Genomic DNA, 20,579 nt, shown 5'->3' on the forward strand with positions numbered 1-20,579 from the left:
TCTCCCCTCCTTTCTAGAACAAACAACAAATGTAACTATATGTCCTTTTATTGCATATATAGCTATGTATATTTCTAAAGTTATGTAAATGATATTGTTCTTAACTTTTACTCTGATTTATTTTTTGTTTTGGCCATGTGTATACTGTATTTTATCTAAATACCATATTACTGTATTTTATCCAAATAGTTTTCTATCAAATGATTATATCCCAGTGCATTTACTCAGTCCACATTGATTAATTTTTAAATTATTATGTCATTCTATCATAAATACACATGCACATGTTTGTTTACTACAGCACTATTCGTAATAGCAAAGACATGGATCAACCTAAATGCCCATCGATAGTAGACTGGATAAAGAAAATGTGGTTGGTACATATACACCATGGAACACTAAGCAGCCATGAAAAGGAATCAGATCATATCCTTTGCAGTGACATAGATAGAGGTGGAGGCCATTACCCTTAGCAAACTAACACAGGAACAAAAAACCAAATACCACATTTTCTCACTTGTAAGTGAGAGCTAAATATCAAGTACATATGGACACAAAAAAGGGAACAACAGACACTGGAGCCTACTTGAGGGTGGAGGTTGGGAAGGAGGTGAGGAGTGACAAACTATTAGATACTGTGCTTATTACCTGGGTAACAAAATAATCTATACACTAAACACCCATGACACATAATTTACCTGTATAGCAAACCCTCATATGTACTCCTGAATTTAATGTTCAAAAAATTAATTGCTTTCAATTTTCAGATTTTATAAAAAATATTACACATATCTTTGTATAAGGTGTAAGGAAAGGGTCCAGTTCAGTTTTCTGCATATGGCTAGTCAGTTTTCCCAACACCATTTATTAAATAGGGAATCCTTTCCCATTGCTGTTTTTTGTTAGGTTTGTCAAAGATCAGATGGTTGAAGATGTTTGATATTATTTCTGAGGCCTCTGTTCTGTTCCTTTGGTCTATATATACCTTTTGGTACCAGTACCATGCTGTTTTGGTTACTGTAGCCTTGTAGTATAGTTTGAAGTCAGGTAACATGATGCCTCCAGCTTTGTTCTTTTTTCTTAGGATTGTCTTGGCTTTATGGGCTCTTTTTGGTTCCATATGAAATTTTAAGTAGTTTGTTTTTTTCCAATTCTGTAAAGAAAGTCAATGGTAGCTGGATGGGGATAGCACTGAATCTATAAATCACTTTGGGCAGTATGGCCAAAGTAATTCTTCCTATCCATGAGCATAGAATGTTTTTCCATTTATTTGTGTCCTCTCTTATTTCCTTGAGCAGTGGTTTGTAGATCTCCTTGAAGAGGTCCTTCACATCTCTTGTGAGTTGTATTTCTAAGTCTTTTATTCTCTTTGTAGCAATTGTGAATGGGACTTCACTCATGATTTGGCTCTCTGTTTGTCTGTTATTAGTGTATAAGAATGCTTGTGATTTTTTCACATTGATTTTGTATCCCGAGACTTTCCTCAAGTTGTTTATAAGCTTAAGAACATTGTGGACTGAGACAATGTGTTTTTCTAAATATACAATCATGTCATCTGCAAACAGAGACAATTGGCCAGAATCTACAAGGAACTTAAACAAATTTGCAAGCAAGAAACAAACAACCCCATTAAAAAGTGGGTGAAGGATATGAACAGACACTTCTAAAAAGAAGACATTTATGTGGCCAACAAACATACAGAAAAAAAGCTTATTATCACTGATGATTAGAGAAATGCAAATCAAAACCACAATGAGATATCATCTCATGTTAGAATGGCATGCATTAAGCAGTCAGAAACAACAGATGCTGGAGAGGATGTAGAGAAACAGGAATGCTTTACACTGTTGCTGGGAGTTAAGTTAGTTCAGCCACTGTGGATGACAGTGTGGCAATTACTCAAGGATCTAGAACCACAAATACCATTTGATGCAGCAACCCCATTATTGAATATATACCCAAAGGATTATAAATCATTCTACTATAAAGACGCTTGCACACATATGTTTATTGCAGCAATATTCACAATAGCAAAGACTTGGAACCAACCCAAATGCCTGTCAATGATATGGTGGATAAAGAAAATGTGGCACATATACACCTTGGAATACTATGCAGCCATAAAAAAGGATGTGTTCATGTCCTTTGCAGGGACATGGATAAAGCTGGAAACCATCATTCTCAGCAAACTAACACAGGAACAGAAAACCAAACACCGCATGTTCTCACTCGTAAGTGGGAGTTGAACAATGAGAACACATGGACACAGAGAGAGGAATGTCATACACTGGGGCCTGTAGGGGAGTGAGGGACTAGAGGAGGGATAGCATTAGGTGAAATACCTAGATGATGGGTTGATGGGTGCAGCAAACCACCATGGCACGTGTATATCTATGTAACCAACCTGCATATTCTGCACATGTATCCCAGAATCTAAAGTATAATAAAAAATGTATATTACATGTATCATTGTTAGTATTTACTGGTGCATAAATGGAGAGTGCAACTTTTTTTAGAATATTAGAGTTACAATTTCTGGGTTGTAGATTATACATAATTTTAAAATTACTAGATTTGGCTTTGGGAATTTCTTAATTTAACTAAGAAGTTCAAAGGATATTTATTATTATGGCTAGTGAAGTATAGAAAAGGTAACATAACTACTGAAACAGAGGGGTATGTGGTATGGTATTTAGGACTGTATGCTCATAATCCAACTGTCAAGATTCAAATTTCACTGTTTTCTATTTGCTGTTTGAACTTACACTAATAATTTCTCTTCATCTATAAATGGAAAAATATTATTACCTACCTCACATGTTTGTTGTGAGAATTAAGCAGGTGTTTTTTCTTTTTTTCTTTTTTTTTAGAGATGGAGTCTGACTCTATCACCAGGCTGGAGCACAGTGGTGTATCTCAGCTCACTGCAACTTCTGCCTCCCGGGTTCAAGTAATTCTCTTGCCTCAGCCTCCCAAGTAGCTGGGACTATGGGTGCATGCCACTATGCCCAGCTATTTTTTTGATTTGTCATTTTAGTAAATTTGGGGTTTCACCATGTTGGCCAGGATGGTCTACATCTCTTGACCTTGTGATCTGCCCACCTTAGCCTCACGAAGTGCTGGGATTGCAAGCGTGAGCCACCTGGCAAGAATTAAGCAATTTTAAGACATAAAGGACTTAGAATAATTTCTGGTACCCTGTAAGCCTTCAATAAACATTAACTATTATTGCCATGCATCTATTTGTATTATTGTTTTTATACATGTAATTACATTATCCTTATTATTGATCAAGGGAGGAGGGGTCTAGAAAAATTGTGAATAACAGAGATAATTCTCCAGATCTTTTAGTTTAGTCAAAGTGTCTTGACTAAAGACACCAGTGTCAATATGTCTTCTGAGCAGCTTCCACATACCACTCTCTGACATTTCTGAGAATGAGCACATACCCTATTGTAGGGCAGCTCATCCACTCTTTGCAAACTACAATTGGTAAGAAAGTTATCCAGATTTTAAGCTAAAATCTGTGTGTCCAATATTATCACTCATCTAATTCTCTCTAGAGCAAAAGAGATTATATTTACACTCTCTTCCACATACTAATTTTCTAGCAACAGTAATATAAAATAATGTAATATAATATAATATGTGAATATATACTCTCCCCACTTTCCAAGCTTTTTCTTCCTAAAGTTAAATATCCCAGCTTGCTTCATATTTCTTTTGAGGTACATTTATTTTTAAGGTGTCTAAATGTGTATCCTTTAAATAACATGACTTTTGACTCACTCCTCTGAACACACTGTGCTTTGACAAGGCTCTCCTAATGTTTGGTCCACAGATGGAAGCAACAGATTGCAAAGTGCCGTGGGAATATTACTCTTCCTATGCTAGATGATTTTTATCAATTATTGTGACCTAAGAGTCTGTGATACTTTTATAACAGGTATGTCATTTGTACAGGACTTATTTATCAGAGGTAAGCATATAGGAAACCCTTGTTATGCACCTTTAAAAAGTCAGTCAATTTACGTATATCAATTACCTCTTGATTTACATTTCAGAGATATAGATATACCTACGAGGTTCTTACAGAAAGAGGTAGAGAAATAAATGAATAGTATTAGGAAAAAACTACATTAATATAAGTGATATCTAAATAATATCACCATACTATGTAGAAGAATGTCTGGTCATAGAAAACTAGAATTTTTTTAATGTAATATCTCACACTAAATATTTTTTCAGTCCACAGAAGAACTTGTTTCCTTCTTTGTGAGACATTACATTAAAAAATAAGTAGTAATATTGTGAAAACCTTAATGCAATTTATGACTAATACTTCTTTGAAAAATTTTCCGTGAGAGCTAAGTAACCCTCAAACCATGACTAGAGTTTCATAGTCCCACGTGCGGCAACTACTTCTCAAAAACCATTCTCATTTTCAACTTAGCAAGAAATATCTTATTAATAATAAATATGACATAGATCAAACAAAAATTACAACAATGCTGGCACTCAACCTTTACATGTATGTATTTATTTTGATATCCATGTGAAAATTTAACCAGTTGAGAAGACGGAATTTTCCTACAGATGGACTCAGCTTGCTTGTGAATAGAAAATTCCTGAAAACCCTTTTGGCACTACTAGGCTGTTTAACAATAATTTACTTTAATCTGCAACATATTTCAAATTGATCCTTGTTTAATTAATTGTTGAAGGCTGCTGCTTACCATAGGTAAATTCAGGAAGGGATTCTCCCCCAAACTACTTCATATGCTGCAATGAATGTGTAGGAAGAAGATGAGGCGCAGGGAGATGGAAGACGTGGGGTCTAGCAGTCCAATTTACTCCAGTGGTTCAGGGTTACATAATGTCATTATATGCATGCAGTTGAGACAGTGTATTGTTCATTTCTGCCTAACTTATGCTTGGTAGCAAACTACTCCCAAATGTACAGAGCTTTTACCAACCAAGTGTTCATTTTCAGTCACCTTTGTGGGTCATCTATGTTTGTGCTTCTTTTCCTCTTTACTATGATTATGAAAGAATAGCCCTTATCTCAAACATAACAATCATCTGGCAGAAACAATGGAAAAAATATAGAACATAAAACTCATACACTTGTCATGAAGCTCATAAAAATTCTACCCAGCTGTTGTGTACATTTATTTCTGCTCATTGTATTTGCCAAAGCCAGTAATGCAGCAAAATCTTATGTTAGAGAGGAGAGAAATATTCTCTTTTCACTGGTTACCAAAGAGGGACCAAAAGGGAGGGGAAGGAAATATGTATGTTTGAACAAATAATATAATCTACCACAGAGAGGAGTAGGAAAAGAAGCTAAGTATGTCCCTTCTCCTTCACATGTATCTAAATGTCCCTCATTCCCTATGAGATGGGCTTTTTTAAGTTCTTAAGAAATATGAAAAATTGAGATACTTAATGGTTGAAAAAACTATCTAAAGAGAAATTAATCATGCAGATAATGCATGATATGCTTAATATTAGATATCTCAACTATTGTTAAAATGAACATGATATTAAATTTAGCTAAAAATAAGGTGGCTGGACTATAGTTGGTAGTATTTTGATTTGCCACATGATACATTTTTCCATTTATTTTTGTCCTTACCCTTTATCCCTGGCAGATGAAGATAAGAGCAAAAAGAACTTCACGTGACTTGCCGAATGGATGTTTCAACCCACAGGAAAGAAGATTTTCTTGAAAGACAAGGCTTTAAATTGCAAGAACTATGATCTGAAGTGAGAACATATTTTTAATTTTAAATCTTGCCTGTAATAGACACAACCAAGCTATAACAGCCCTCTTAGTAGAGGGCAGTCAGGACAGAGAGGAGAAAATGGGCCAAGGTCCTTCCTCAGTCACTCCCAAAGGTTCAGGTGCTCTCAAGAGAAGGGAAGGAATGAGAGCAGGACACATCTGAATTGCCTCAATTTTCCCCAAAGTGACCAAATTTTAACTGATAATTTAGCTAGTAATAAATTACCTACAAAAAGCAAGATTGCACTTTCCATATCAGTAAACATAGGGACTTCAGAGCTAAATACATTTCAGTAATGATTAAATAAATATAGAGGCATGTTTAAAATCATGTTTGCATGTGTCTTACCTATTACATACCGTTTTAATAAATATAATCTGATATAGCCGAGAGGCCATTCTTTTTCACATCTGAAATCTGAAAATGTCCATTGTTTTCATTTGCTGATCCGTTTTCAGAAATCTATTTTCAGAAAAAGTGAGCTAAAAACACTATATGGCTTAGATTCTATATATAAGGATGAAGACTGGAATGAAAAGTAAAGCTCAAGGACTCACCCTTCGCCCAATCCAGTTAAACATCTTTGCAGTCACATTTTGTATGAAAAGTAATTGTTTAAAATATGAAAAAATGGAATATCTAATATTTACCCACTTTAAAGTAGACAAAAAAACATGAAATGAATATTTGATGTGATAAAATTTAATTTTGTTTTGGATATTTATGAAAACCTCTGTTGAATCTGAAGTTTTAACATGTTAGTGTTCTCTATCCTGCAACCATGTGTGACCTTCTCACCATGATCAATTAGAATTACCTGAACTTATTGAAACATCAGATATGTTTTAACAGCCAACATTCTTAAAGGATAAAGTTGGGAAATGTCTCCTGATAGGTAGGGCAAGTAAAAGAAAAATGATTATTTTTATATCTTAGTCCAGAAATATTAAACCTTATATTAAAAACTGATAATATTTGACACGTGTGAGTTGGAAAGAAAAAATAACAAAACATGGTGAGAAACGAAAAGATCCAGATACTTACTAGACACAAAGAAGTTTAAGATACAAAGGCAGATAGACAAATTGTTGGTGAGAATATTTGTTTTATCCAAATAAATTAGACTTAGAGTTATACACAATGAAATGGTAAACTAGCAAAAAAAAAAAAAAAAAAAGAAAAAAAGCACACAAAGGATCTTGCACAAGCCTTTGGGAGGGAGGAGCTGAGTCTACAGAGTCCATAGTTACAACATCAGGCTGACTTTACAGTATCATAACATCAAGTTCTCACATTCTCTTTAGCACAAGAATACTGAAGGTTTTGCAAGTTACATTTTTTTTTTTTTTTTTTAATGATGAGAAGTTTTCACTGAAGCCAAGCACAGCTTAACTATGAAATTGATCACCTCTGGTGTTAAAATAAAACCACTCAGCGGTGGCTCTTTCAGATAGGTTCTTAACATTTTAAGAAAAACATTTTTAAATGACTTTAGGACAAAAAGGGGCTTATTGCAAGGATGCATGCTCCTGAGTACTTTGGAAAGCTTGAGCTAGGCCTGGGCATGTACTGCCGCTGTAGAGCTCAGGCATCATGCTCACATCATTTGCTTACTCTTGCTCTTGTTTTCATTCTTTCCCTGGTTCTCTCTTAGAAGTTACCTGTTTTCCTTTATTCTTTTCCTCAATATCCTGTCAACCAGCTTTCACCACATAACCATCTTGCTTACAGAAATTGTGGCTATCAGCCCTTTCTCTATCCGGCTTTTTAGTTAAGAGCCTGAAATTTACCATTGTCAACCTAAAATAACTAAAAGAGTCAGAATCTAGTTTAAAGAGAGTTTATTCAAGCACAAAGTTTGAGGACAAGCTGTTCAGGAAGGACAAATTCCAAAGAATGGAAGTCAGAGTTCAGAAGTACAGAAGTTTGGGATCACAGCCGGGCGCGGTGGCTCACGCCTGTAATCCCAGCACTTTGAGAGGTCGGATCGCGAGGTCAGGAGACCGAGACCATTCTGGCTAACACGGTGAAACCCTGTCTCTACTAAAAATACAAAAGATTAGCCGGGTATGGTGGCGGGCGCCTGTGGTCCCAGCTACTACTTGGGAGGCTGAGACAGGACAATGGCGTGACCCGGGGAGGCAGAGCTTGCAGTGAGCCGAGATAGCCTAGGGGACAGAACCAGACAGAGCGAGACTCCGCCTCAAAAAAAAAAAAAGAAGAAGAAGAAGAAGAAGGAGAAGAAGAAGTTTGGGATCACTTATAGGGACAAAGTTTAGGAAAGCTTAACAAAATTTCAGCATCTTTCTTCATAAGCCTTAATGGCATAGTTACAATTAGCTGATCGGTGCAGGTGGTGCTTTGTTTTGAGAAAGGTATATTTACCATTCCACACTGAAGATGTTAATAATCATGGGGTCTTGGGCGCCATCTGGTCTGAATTAGGTACCAGACAACAAAGGAGGCAGTTAATCTATAACAAAGAGGAGTAATTGGAAGTAGGGGAAGATCTGATATCTGGTATCTGCTAGTCATTTTTAGAACAAGAACAATCAGGAAAGAGCCACTCTACCATCTAAGGGGCAGAATTGCAGATATGCTACATGACAGTCCCTAGGGCTTAATTGTTTTCCTTGACATGATAAATTTAGATAGTCCTGACATTTTATTTTATTTTTACACTATGTGCTTTTTCTATAGTTCTCATTTTATGCTTTCAAGAAAGAAAATCTGATTGGCTGAGCTTGCCTCTACCTGAGCTACAGATTGGTCAAAAGTTTAATCAAGGTCCATTGTTGTACCAAGAAAAAGGGACTTTACAGTCTGAGTGAGATGAGAGCTTTGATTGTGGTTGAGGGGCAGGGCGTGAGGTAATAAGAGATAAGTTATTAACATGATATGAAATCTAGAACATGAGTGTGAAGGCAGCATAGAGGAGGATTTAAGCATTTTTGCTCTAAAGTCAGACTGCATGACATTAGAATCACAGCTCCACATATGGAACTCAATCTTCCTAGACCTGTGAAATGGGCATACAAAGAGGACCTTCTTTATAAGCTAGTTGTGAGAATTAAATAAGATAATTTATATTCCAGTCACCAAATAATTATTCAATACGTATTAAAAACACACAAGATGAAAGATTACCTTTTACAGAGAGGTCTAAGGAAAGCAAGAAAAAATGAAGGCACAAAGAATCTGAAATGGAGAAGCAAGAAACTCATATATTTTCTGAACAAATGTCTTCAGCCTTCCTGGCAAAGTAGATTCTGCCAATGTATTAGATCTCTAGTGATCTTAGTCTGATATGACCATAATTCCAATACAGAAATAGTAAGGATAAACCTCAATGGTAGGAACATACAGCAGAGAGACTCTGGTTGGCATCTTTAAATATTTATATATTGTGTAGAATAATAATAGAAATACAGAAAACAGCCATAATGATAGTGAACATTTATTGGAGGTTCCCTACATGCTGGGGCCTGCCTTAAGTGCTTTTTATGTATTAAGCCATTTAGTACTTATAGCAAGCCCAGAAACTCTTATTATCAACACTTTAGGAACAAAGGAACTGAGGCATAGTGAATTCAAATAACTTGGCTGAGTAGCCAAGCTAGCAAGTAGCTAAGGTAGGGCTCAAAGCCTGACCTCCTGGAATAGATAATGCATTACATTGTCTCACTAAAAGAAACATCCAATGGTAGCCCTCAGACTTTTTTAAAAAATAAATATATTGACAGTGGGTGAAACAAATGAAATAACTTGAAGAAGAAACAAACTGCAAAAAAGTTTATTTATTAACAATGTAATAATAAGTATGTAATTTTTTTTAAAACCCTAACTCTAGGGGGAGAAAAAGCATTCTTTTTCAACTGATTACAAAAACAATCCTGGAAAGTAAAAGAAATAGTTGTTCAAAATGATCGTATCTGAAATCTTGGTGTAAGCTGTTTCCTTCATCTGTTTCCTCCACTAAAAAAAAAAAAAAAGAGAGAGAGAGAGAGAAAGAAAGGAAAAAGAGGTTTAGACTAAACAGAGTCAGAGTTGCAGTGACCTAACAGGAAGTTGGGCTATTCCCAACTGCCAGTGATCTCTGAAGCGACTCTCAGGCTCCCTCTTTGCTCTAACAGACAGCAGCGACTTTAGGCTGGATAACAGTCAAATTCTTACCTCGCTCTTTCACTGCTAGTAAGATCAGATTACATTTCTTTCAGTTATTCTTCAATCCTCAGTTTCTTGATCTGTTTCTAAAAGAAGAAGTAGAGAAGATAAATCCTCTCTTCAATACCTGGAAGGAAAAACAAAATCACCTCAACACCGTTTTGAAAAAAACGTTCCAAGAACTTTCATCAGAGATTTTACTTGTGAGTACCTGGCAATATACTGTCTAGCCCATGAGAAATAACTTCCATTTTTTCTTTCTCGGGGGGAAAAGCAGCGTGCTGAGAGGCAAAGAACTGATAGGGGAGGATCATTGTTTATTTGCCTAAAATGAAAATCAACCCTTCCCTGTAAACAAAGTAAACAAACTGAAATCCAAACTTGAGTTCTCAGCATTTTGAATTTAATTCTTAAGCAAATTTATGTGCAATGTTTATGATTTTAAACCATAAACGTTTTTGTAATGAATTGGTGTATGTAGCTTTTTTATAATTTGAAGATTGTAGTAGAATTCTTTACTAATTGTGCTTAGTTAATTGGAAGTTTTTGGAAGTTTGGTTTACCTTTGCATTTTCTTTCGTAACATATAATAAAGAGACTGTCAGTCTTCTATTCAAATAATCTTTCAATGCCATTAGTTGATACTTAAAATGAGATATAAACATTAAAATAATCGTAATCTAAATTGAATATTTTATGCCAGCACTAACTAATCTCTCTAAGGAAATACTTTACAAGTCTCCAAAGACCAAAAGTTATATTCTGAGATATCTAAACGAGAATACTTACGATCAAGTCTATATTGTGCAATGTTGTAAATTAAAACAATAGATAACGTGCCTACATGATGTACTGTTATGTTCCTGTTGGTTATAAAATGTTTGCTTCTAGTAAAAAATGAAAGAATATAATACAGCAGTAAACAGCCACAGAAATATGAGAGAAACAATTATTTTATTATGAAAAAGCACTCATTAGTTTAAAATAATTACCAAAAATAAGGGCCAAGAGTACTACCATGTGGGAAAAAAGAAAAGATAAGCAACAGCCACACTGTGACTCAGTGCTCTGGAAATTAGTCACAAAATGACTTTGTATAACATGAGATAATATAACACAAAGGGCAAAACTCAAGCAGGAAACATACTGCGCAGAGAGTCACGTTTCATATGTAAAGGCGTAATATTTACATGAAAGGGGGAAAGTTGTGACAATTTTGAGAGATACTGCAAAATGTTTGAACATGACAAAATCTCCATAACACATTTTAAAGATGATTTTAAATCTATCATTCTAGTGCATGATTATTTCAATATATAGTATCCATATCTCATCTAATCCTTAAACTAAAGAGGGAATAGTCCCTGACATTTAGTTGAGTATGAAATGTTAATTTGTGGCCTACAGCTTAATAAAATTATATGAAATATAAATAGGGATCAATAAAAACTGAAAAATATTAATGTAGATGCAGATAACTAACATAATAAAGTAAAATTTTAAAACAAGAGTAAAGTTTTAAAATATTTATTTTTATTGATTTGAGTAGTTACATTGGAAAACCAAGTTTTTCTACTTCAGGTGACCACAGAATCTTGTTGGAAAAGTTTGATGACATATACTACTATTTGATTCCTGTCTCTATTAGGTATACTGAATTGGACAAGTTTTTGTTTTGTTTTGTTTGTTCATTTTTAAGGTACAGTCTGATATCTTTTGTTTTACCTCCAATGACTAAATCAAAACTCGTTTTGGAAATGTGGTTCCTGTCCAAATGGATTATGTTATCAACTGGTGTTTGATGGTCTGATTGATTGCCCGTATATCATTTGCTTGTTGACTGTGTAACTATTTTGACTAAAATCTTCTGTCATAAAACTTATTGTTAAATTAATAATACATAAAATGAGAACATATTTTGTAATAAACTCTAATTTTCAAAACAATTTAATTATCTTAAAAATTCATATTCTAATCTTATTTATTTACGTCTTTCAAATTCAAGAGGTAAGTGGGCAGGATGGCAAACTAAGAGAGAAAAAATGCCAACTTTAGAGACTTAATTTAATACCAGAGTGCCTATCCATCTAACCAAATAATAAATATACTATCAATTCCTTAGGAATGGTTGGTTGATTAAACTCAATGTCACAAAATTTTAAGGTATCTTTCAACTGATATCTCTACCTAATACAAGAAAAAAATGCAAAGTAAACATCCTTACAAAAAATAAAAAGGAAGAGACAATAAAAAGAAAAGTGAAGACATTAATTACTTAGACTAGGATTTTCAAAAAAATCTTACCAGTATAAATTAATTAAATGGAATTACAATATAGGTTAAAATGGGTTAATTATATCATCAATTTATTTTTTCTATATGGACATGATCTAAGAATTGTACTACAATACAACTCATCTATTCACAATACAGGCCTTCTACAACCAGCCATCCTTTTTTGTTTACCATCTATAGCAATTAACTCATTTGAGAAATTAAATTTGGCAGGTTGCCTTTTTAAAACACAAATATATTTTCATGCATTAGTGTCAAAGGTAGATTCTGCTATCTTTTATAGAAATATAGCAGCACTATAATTCTTTCTGATTGCTACAGTGTGCATTAGGAGAAACTTGAATTCAATAGACATGTGTTTCTGGATATCAAATCTCACCAGAAACAGGGACGTGTTCAAGTGTTTCTAACAAGTACTCTTCATAATAGACCATCTCTCCTGGCTTTCTGAGATCCTCACTGACTGCTTTCTTGGTGTTACATATCAATTCCAGGGGCCCAGTCTTCCCATTACCTTTCTTTCCCTGTCTTCACTTATCCAAGTGTCAGATGCCGAGTAGAACCACAGCCTGAGATTCAACTACCAGTAACTACCAGTTGTTGAGGGCAACTTCATCACCTCTACTTTTCTTCTTCCTCAAACCAGCAATAACAGAAAGTATGGGCCCATGTCAAATCCACTGTTTTCTCTTTAAGCCTCTATTTTGTTGTGTCCTCTCTTAGTTGGAACAGCGAAGTGGTAAAATTATTTCAAAAACAAAAGAATATAAGGACATCATGGCCCATAATAGAAGTCCCAGTGCTGCAATACAACTATCCCAATTGTTCCATATGGAACAATTCTAGGTCTCTGTATAGACTTAGAATTATTGCAAGGAATTGCCCAGTCAGAATGTCAGTAAAAAATATTATATGTTGTTGATTAGGGCATAATAAAGCTATTTCAACATCAGAAATGTGAAAGTATTCATCAGTAGGACACTGATAAAATGTAAATAGTTTTTAATACCAAGCACAATGTGCCTTTGACACCCTCCAACTATACCACACCTTCAAGTACTGCCACCACACGGCTGTCAACCTAGTCTATCTCTCCTCCTCGTCTTGACCCTCATCTATTTCTATCCAGTCCTTGAATTCTAGGATAATTCACCTGAAAGCATCACTTCATTCCTCATTCCTCATTTCTCAAGGCTTACAAGCAGAATAAATCTCAGAAACAGGATAAGTCTCCAGAGTAACGGTGTTTATTATGAATATTTTGGTAATATTTTAAAGTCCATTTAGGAAGCTTCAAAGATTAATTTTCATATCAGAAAATGAATCACAATGGTTATATTAAAATGTAATACAACTTTTTTCTAGTTTTTGGAACATATGGGAAATACTTTAAATTTTTAATATTTTTGTCTGCTTATTCTGTTTTTTATGTCATTTCTATGTCATTTAGACTTTTCTCATTATGAGTTATATTCTACTGCTCTTTGCATCCCTAGTAATTTTGATGTGGTTGCCTAATATTATGAATTTTACCTTATTGAATGTTGGTATATGTTGTATTTCTATAAATATCCTTGAGCTCTCTTCTGGGATGTAGTTAAATTACTTGGAAACTGTTTCCTATTTTGTTGTCTTGCTATTAAATTTTGTTAGGCAAGACCAGATAATTGTTTATTCTATGGTTAACTTTTTCCTACTACTGATGCAAACAACTGAGTACTATACTTAATCCTTTATGAACTGAGACTTTTGCAACTTTGGAACAAAAAATATTCCCTGCTTTACACGTGTGGGCCCCTCTAACCCTTTTAGGTGGTGCTTTCCCCAGTCTTCAGACTTTTCTCTTATGAATGCAACAGATCAATATTGAGCTGAAGACTAGAAGTCCATCTGAAGATCTGTGGATCTTTCTTTCTGTATAACTCTGTCCTCTCTGACATTTGGTACTGTATACCCTAACTACCTCCTGAGATTCTGTCTGCTTTGTCTCCCAGACTGAGAGAGACCACTGGGTTCTTATAGAGTTCCTCCTCCCTGAACTTTCATATAGGAACTAAACTGAGTCTCCACTCAGTCTGGTGGAACAAATGTACAAATGTGGGGCTAAACACTTGTCTCTTATCTCTATGAAATCACTGCTCTCCACTGACCAATATAATTTCTTTTATTTTGTTTTGTGGTTTTTTTTTTTTTTACTTATTTTAGGTGGGTGGAAAAATCCAATCCCTGTTAATACATCGTGGTTAGAAATAGATGGGCTTTTAAAATTGTATTTTCATAACATCGTAAAAAACAAAATGTGAATATAAATTTAAAAAATTTAAGGGCACAGAGCCTGCAACTTTTAGTTTGCCTAAATAAGATAAACATACATTTATTGTTTATTGTGTCCCAGGAGCTATGTTATATGAGTACATATGTGTTTATACAATGAAAAACATAAGATCACTGTTTCTAGAAAATAGTTATTTCATCTTATATGAGAAGTTTATTGGTTCATTATTTTTTCTAAATAACAATAGCTATTCAGGAAGCTAATATCTCACTCCCTTCTATATTTTAGATGACAAATGAGCTCCACATGCTTAAAATCAATCAAGTGGTCACTTGTTCAACAGGTACTTCCCACTTGCCAGACTATGAGTGCTCAGGGTTATTTGCCTAGAGTTTTATCAGAAATTACAAATTGCTTTTCCCAGTAGTTTCCTATCACAATTTCTTGTAATTGTCTTTCCTCCCCTGCTTCTTGGCTACTTTCATATAAAGAAAGCTGGGTAAAGTAAATACAAATTACAACTTCCTCTTGTTGTGAAAGGAAGCTTCAGGTGCTTCCTGCTCAATTTTTTTGCACCACTTGAGGCAAACAGATAATCCCAAATAAATGACAAACGTAGTAGACATCATTTATATTAGCACTGGAATTTGATTTTATAGATATGTGAACATTATTCAACATCTTACATATCTCATTTGAGTTATGTGGTTTTACTCTCATTTAGCAAAGCTATTTAGTCAATGAAGAAAGGAAATTGGTACGCATTAAAGAAATGATCTGGTGCTAATGTGAGTTTTCAAAAAAATTAAGATAAGCATTTTTTAAGAGATATCTGGGCTTTCCTTTTAGTGTCAGGAATTTTATTCCAATTCTAGACTTCCCAGAATTAACTTTTCTTAGTATGTTTTTTTCTTAAGGAACAGCTGAAGAATGTGCCAAATGAGAAAAGATGTTTAATCTAGGGGAATGTGGACTAGCCTCAATTCCCATAACAAGAGATGTCTGTTTTTCTATATGTGGTGAGCTCTGGGTAACTCTTTTCAAGCCTTTTTAAAGTTTGCAAATATTAATAAGAGCCTTCAAAAAAGCAAAAAGTTTCTGAGGTGCCAATGTTTGCCATATCACTATTCTGTCAGTATTACTCTCCCCACCACCACTTACCTGCATTCGATATTATCATCTAGTACAGAGATAAGGAAGATACAAGCTTCCCTAATAGGTGCCGGAAGCCTCTTCTGTAAAAGACATGGGGAGACCATGGATGATCTCCAAAAATGTAAGTGAAAAAATATCTCTGCAAGTATATACTTGCACTTTAGAAGGGAGCTTATACCTTTTTTCCAGCTCTCTCAGAATCTTACACAACACCATGAAAGCTATATTTGAGACCTACTTTAATATCCAAGGATAACAGTATATATAACTAGAATCAAAAAGAGTGTCAATCAGTGATACATCCTGAAGAAGACAACACAAATATTTTAAAGACACAATATTTTATAATATTTATAACATAATAAACACAATATTTTAAAATATTTAAAAAATATTTTAAAAACTTGACATGGGGAGGAAGTTGGGGAGTGGGGAATTAAGATATGCTATGGATAAAGAAATCTCCAATAAAGAAGAAGACTTTATATTTTTGAAAGCTAAGGAAGAGATTAAACCATTTTAAGATCTCTTTCAGTTCTATCATTATACTTGAATAAGCAGATTCAATTTTAATATTTTTAAAGCTGAGCATTAACTATGTACTTTTTATATATTAATCCTTTAAAAGATATGAAAAGTGTACCATGTGACAAATTTTCATCATTTATAAAGTAATGAGGATTTGATGTAACTTACAAAAAATCAAATCTCTGGTAACCATTCCCAGAAAATTACAATCGAATGAGTTAGGTAGGGCATTAAACAAGAAAACATCTGATTTCTGATGATATGACTATGTGTTGGGTAGGATTTTGATAGGAAAGAGATGAATGGCAATTCAGACTAAGTGGTCTTTGTAAAAATGTAAAGTAATGAGCATTAAACATGTGAAACAAAGAAAACTATTTATTGGATTCTGTGAATAAAGTGGCACCAATTGCCTGTCATTCTCAGGAACCATAGTTCTCATCCTTCGTGGGATTTTTTCTGTTTGAATGGAAGTGACTGAAGATCAACTTCTTAATGGCTCCTGGGGTACCATGACTCAGCTGCCCTGACTCTTCGTTCCTTTAGAGTGATTCAGAGCAGTTGATCACGATGTCATCTGGGCAGATGGTTGTAGTCACCAACAGCTGTAGTTCCTCTCTTGAACCAAACTCAGACCCCTCCCAGATACTTTCATTAGAAGCAATCATGAATTCTTAGCTTTTTCACATTGAGGCTTATTTTTACTACTAAAAATTCTCTCCTTAATAGGAGTGAAAACATTGATCATTATTTATCATGTTTGTTGTACTTAAAGATAAAACTTTTAAATAATATTTGAAACTATAACATTTTTCTAAGCAGAAAGTTTTCTAATTCATCATAAATCTGAAACCAAAAGGTTCTAGAAATCCAATCTCAGGTATTGTGAGTGTAGATTTTGCCCCCTTTTTTCCCTAAATATAATAAAGTAACATTTTTGTGAGCAATTCCCATACCTGAGTGAACATTTTGCTCTCCTTTTGTCATATGACAAGTTGAGATCATCAGAAGCAGAAAGTTGAGAAGTCTCCAATATTTTTGTCTAGGCAGAGGTAAAATCTGATGGAAACAGGCCTTCAGGAGAAATGAAGAAACTGATTTGATCTTTTTAGCTATTAATCCTAAAATTTTTTTAAAAAGGTAATATCAATCTGAATACCAGAACCTGTTAGGAAAGTCTCAACTGTTTTTCCATGTATTTACAAAGCACATGTACCTCCCGCAAGATGTCCCATTCATTATGAATTAATAGATTGATTTTAACTAGCAAATTATATTCATTTACCAAGAGATACATAGACAGGTAGATAGATACACAATTAAAGGAGCAACTCTTCAGGATATAGATGTTTTGGTCCTGAAATACCATTTGCTTACCTAACTCAATAACAGGTACCTAGAAGAGCAAATACAAAAAGCAGGTAAAATAGCCAAAAGTAGCCACAGGTCTCTCTATCTCTATATATCATTCCCATTTTTAATATGTGTGGTAATTATAATAGAGAAATACACATTTAATATATTATTCTTTTTTTCTCCTCTCACGCCAAAAATTCATTGTATTATCTTGCATTCATTTTTTATTCCATTTCCTTTCATTTGGAGGTACCAGCTTTCGTAGTTGTGCAGAATTTTATTCTTGAAAACCTCCATTTGGTTCAGACATGTAATACTAACTTTTATTTGTTTTTTTTTCCCCTCTAAAGGAAATGACAGTAACATACCATAAAGAGCTTTGCTTTTAAACAAATTGAGTTAGTATGGAAATCAGAGTAATTTTGATGAAGAAAGGTGAATTCATTCAAAGAAAATAATGTAATCTTTTTCTGAAAAAAAAAAAAAACTTACAAATTTAACTATAAAGTCCAGACAAAATACTTCCATTCATTTTTAGAGAGTTTTAGTAGTTATGGACAACTATACAAAGAACAGGCATAATAAAATACTATTCATTACTATAAAAAGAAACATTGGCATTATTTCCTTTATTATGTGTTTCTTTTTTATTTCAATTTGTTCGTTGTATTCTTAGTAGTGGAGATCTATAGTATATCATATTCTCTTCATATTTCAATTGCAAATTTTAAGAAATGTGTTTACATGTTTACATTTGCCTTGTTCTTAATTTTCTAATGATCTCTTCTCCTCCTTCCCCCTTATTGCCTCCCAGTTTCACTTCTCCACTTCCAGAGCTCACATTCCTCTCTTAATTGGCAATAAATATTAATATTCCCTGTTATTTGATAGGATAAAATTTTTATCTATCAAAAATATAAACACCAAAAAAAGTTTTGTTTTAAATTTCTTAATTTTGGCTCAAAGCATTACATAAAAATTTGTTTTAATTAATTTTATTTAATTTATTTTTGTTTTAATTAAGTTTAAATATGTTTCTTAACTTTAGCTCAAACATTAAATAAACATTTCCTAGTTATGGCTTAATGAAATGTTAATTTCTAGAGATTGTAAGTGATCTGAAATTTACTTTAGGTGATAAAAAGGAAAATATTTCTGAGAATAGCGTGTCTTTCTGAAGCTTGCAGTTGCCCTTTCCTTGAATGGTCACAATTCCTATGTCTGAGTTGAAACATTGCCAATATGCAAATATAAAACTCTGGGGTGAAAAAAATCAATTTCCCGAGCTTCAGTTTTTGTATTTTAAAAACCTGGATATTTCAGATACTTATTTCTATGACTGTTTTTAGCTCTAGCAGTATATAAATGTGTGACCTCGCCTCCATTTTAGCTTTAAAATTATTTAAATAAACAGTTTGCATATGCTATATGCTATTGGGTTATAACATAAAACTATATACTCGTTTTGCCTGGCATTGCTATTTCCTCCCCATGAGACCTTTTTTTTTAATAATATGAATAACAAAAATATTAATTCTATACAGTGAATAGTTTTATTCTCAGAAGAGACTTCCCTCCTTTCCCTCCTTTAAAAAACAACCATGTACAATTACTTTGTACTTAAAAGAGTGAAACAATTATTTTTCTTTTTTTTTTTTTTTTTTTTTTTGAAACAGGGTCTCCCTCTGTCACCCAGGCTGGAGTGCAGTGGCACGATCTCGGCTCACTGCAACCTCCGCCTTCCCGGGTTCAAGCGATTCTCCTACCTCAGCCTCCGAGGATGTGATTACAGGCGCAACCACGACCGGCTTATTTTTGTGTTTTTAGTAGAGATGGGGTTTCATCATGTGGGCCAGACTGGTCTTTAACTCCTGACCTGAGGTGATCCGCCCGCCTCGGCCTCCGAAAGTGCTGGTTTTATAGACGTGAGTTACTGGCCAAGAGAAACAATTATTTTTTCTTATCAGTGAGATTTTCACTATCTAAAATGTAGAAAGAGTTGTGATTTGATTCATGAAGTAAGGTTAAGAAATTTTTCATCAAGTAATTCTCCAGAAACTATTACTTCCTGTAAAAAGAGCCAAATCCAAAAAGAAGTTTCCCTTTAGCGAGTCTTTTTTTTTTCTTTTAATGACGTCTAGCTCTGTTGCTCAGGCTGAAGGGCAGTGGCGCTATCTCGCTATCTCAGCTCACTAAAACCTCCGTCTCCTGGGCTCAAGCTAGCCAGTCTTTTAGTAAACATGGTTAGTCAGCAAATCTGCAATTACAATGGAGGTTTGATTTTTGTTGTTTTTGTTTGTTTTTAAGTCTCTGTGTTTGTAATGTTAATTTACTTTTCAAGTTTAGAATGTTTTGCTTCATTGTTTCCCATATTTTAATCTGTAAATATTTTACACTTTAAAATTATAAGTATAATTTAAGTGTAAATATTTTATGCTTTAAAATTATAATCTCAAAATTTTGCTCTTATGGTAAAAAATAAACATTGCTTTAATGTCAGGACAGTTTTAATGATAAGAAATGGGGATTTCACATGGGCTTATATTATTGATATCCTCTCATCCCCTAAGCATCCTTCAATCAAAAAAATTTTTTCAGTTGGTTAATAGCTCGTTTGTGAAAGCAAAAATAGCAAAACAACTGTGAGGTTATATTTGGCTGCTGATGGGAAAACATCACAGCACAGGTAGCATAAATAATTAGCTTAAATTTATTAGCCCGCATTACACAAAATACAGAGGTAAGCGGCTTCAAGACTGGTTCCTTCAACAAGGAACCAGTTTTTTCCTATGTTTTTATTTCCATCATTCACAGCAGATGAATTTTATTTTTAGTTTGTCTGCCTCAATGTTACAAGATAGCAGCTTCAGTAACGGGTGTTACTTACAGACAGGACAAATACAAGGAGGAGTTATCTTGTGGTTCTTCCCATGTAGGTGCATTCACAGCAAGGAGAATTTTCAAAATCACTCCATCCCCAGCAATGCAGCTACATCCCCTCTCAACTTGTTAGCCAG

The 20,579-nt window shown here is 34.1% G+C and overlaps 1 protein-coding gene across 4 annotated transcripts in view; it reads left to right on the forward strand.

Annotated features, from left to right (window-relative positions):
• Nucleotides 1-9,851: 9,851 nt before the first annotated feature.
• TFPI (tissue factor pathway inhibitor) overlaps nt 9,852-20,579 on the forward strand; it is a 102,054-nt gene continuing 91,326 nt past the window's right edge. For 3 of the 4 annotated variants that reach the window (XM_033230916.1, XM_033230920.1, XM_033230919.1), the window contains exon 1: nt 9,852-10,156. The gene's annotated coding sequence lies outside the window, so the exon portion shown is untranslated. The remainder of the gene's footprint in view (nt 10,157-20,579) is intronic. The other variant, XM_033230917.1, reaches the window with a different exon arrangement.

The sequence above is a fragment of the Trachypithecus francoisi genome, unplaced genomic scaffold (assembly GCF_009764315.1).
Source record: "Trachypithecus francoisi isolate TF-2019V2 unplaced genomic scaffold, Tfra_2.0 Lachesis_group13, whole genome shotgun sequence".
NCBI lineage: Eukaryota > Metazoa > Chordata > Mammalia > Primates > Cercopithecidae > Trachypithecus > Trachypithecus francoisi.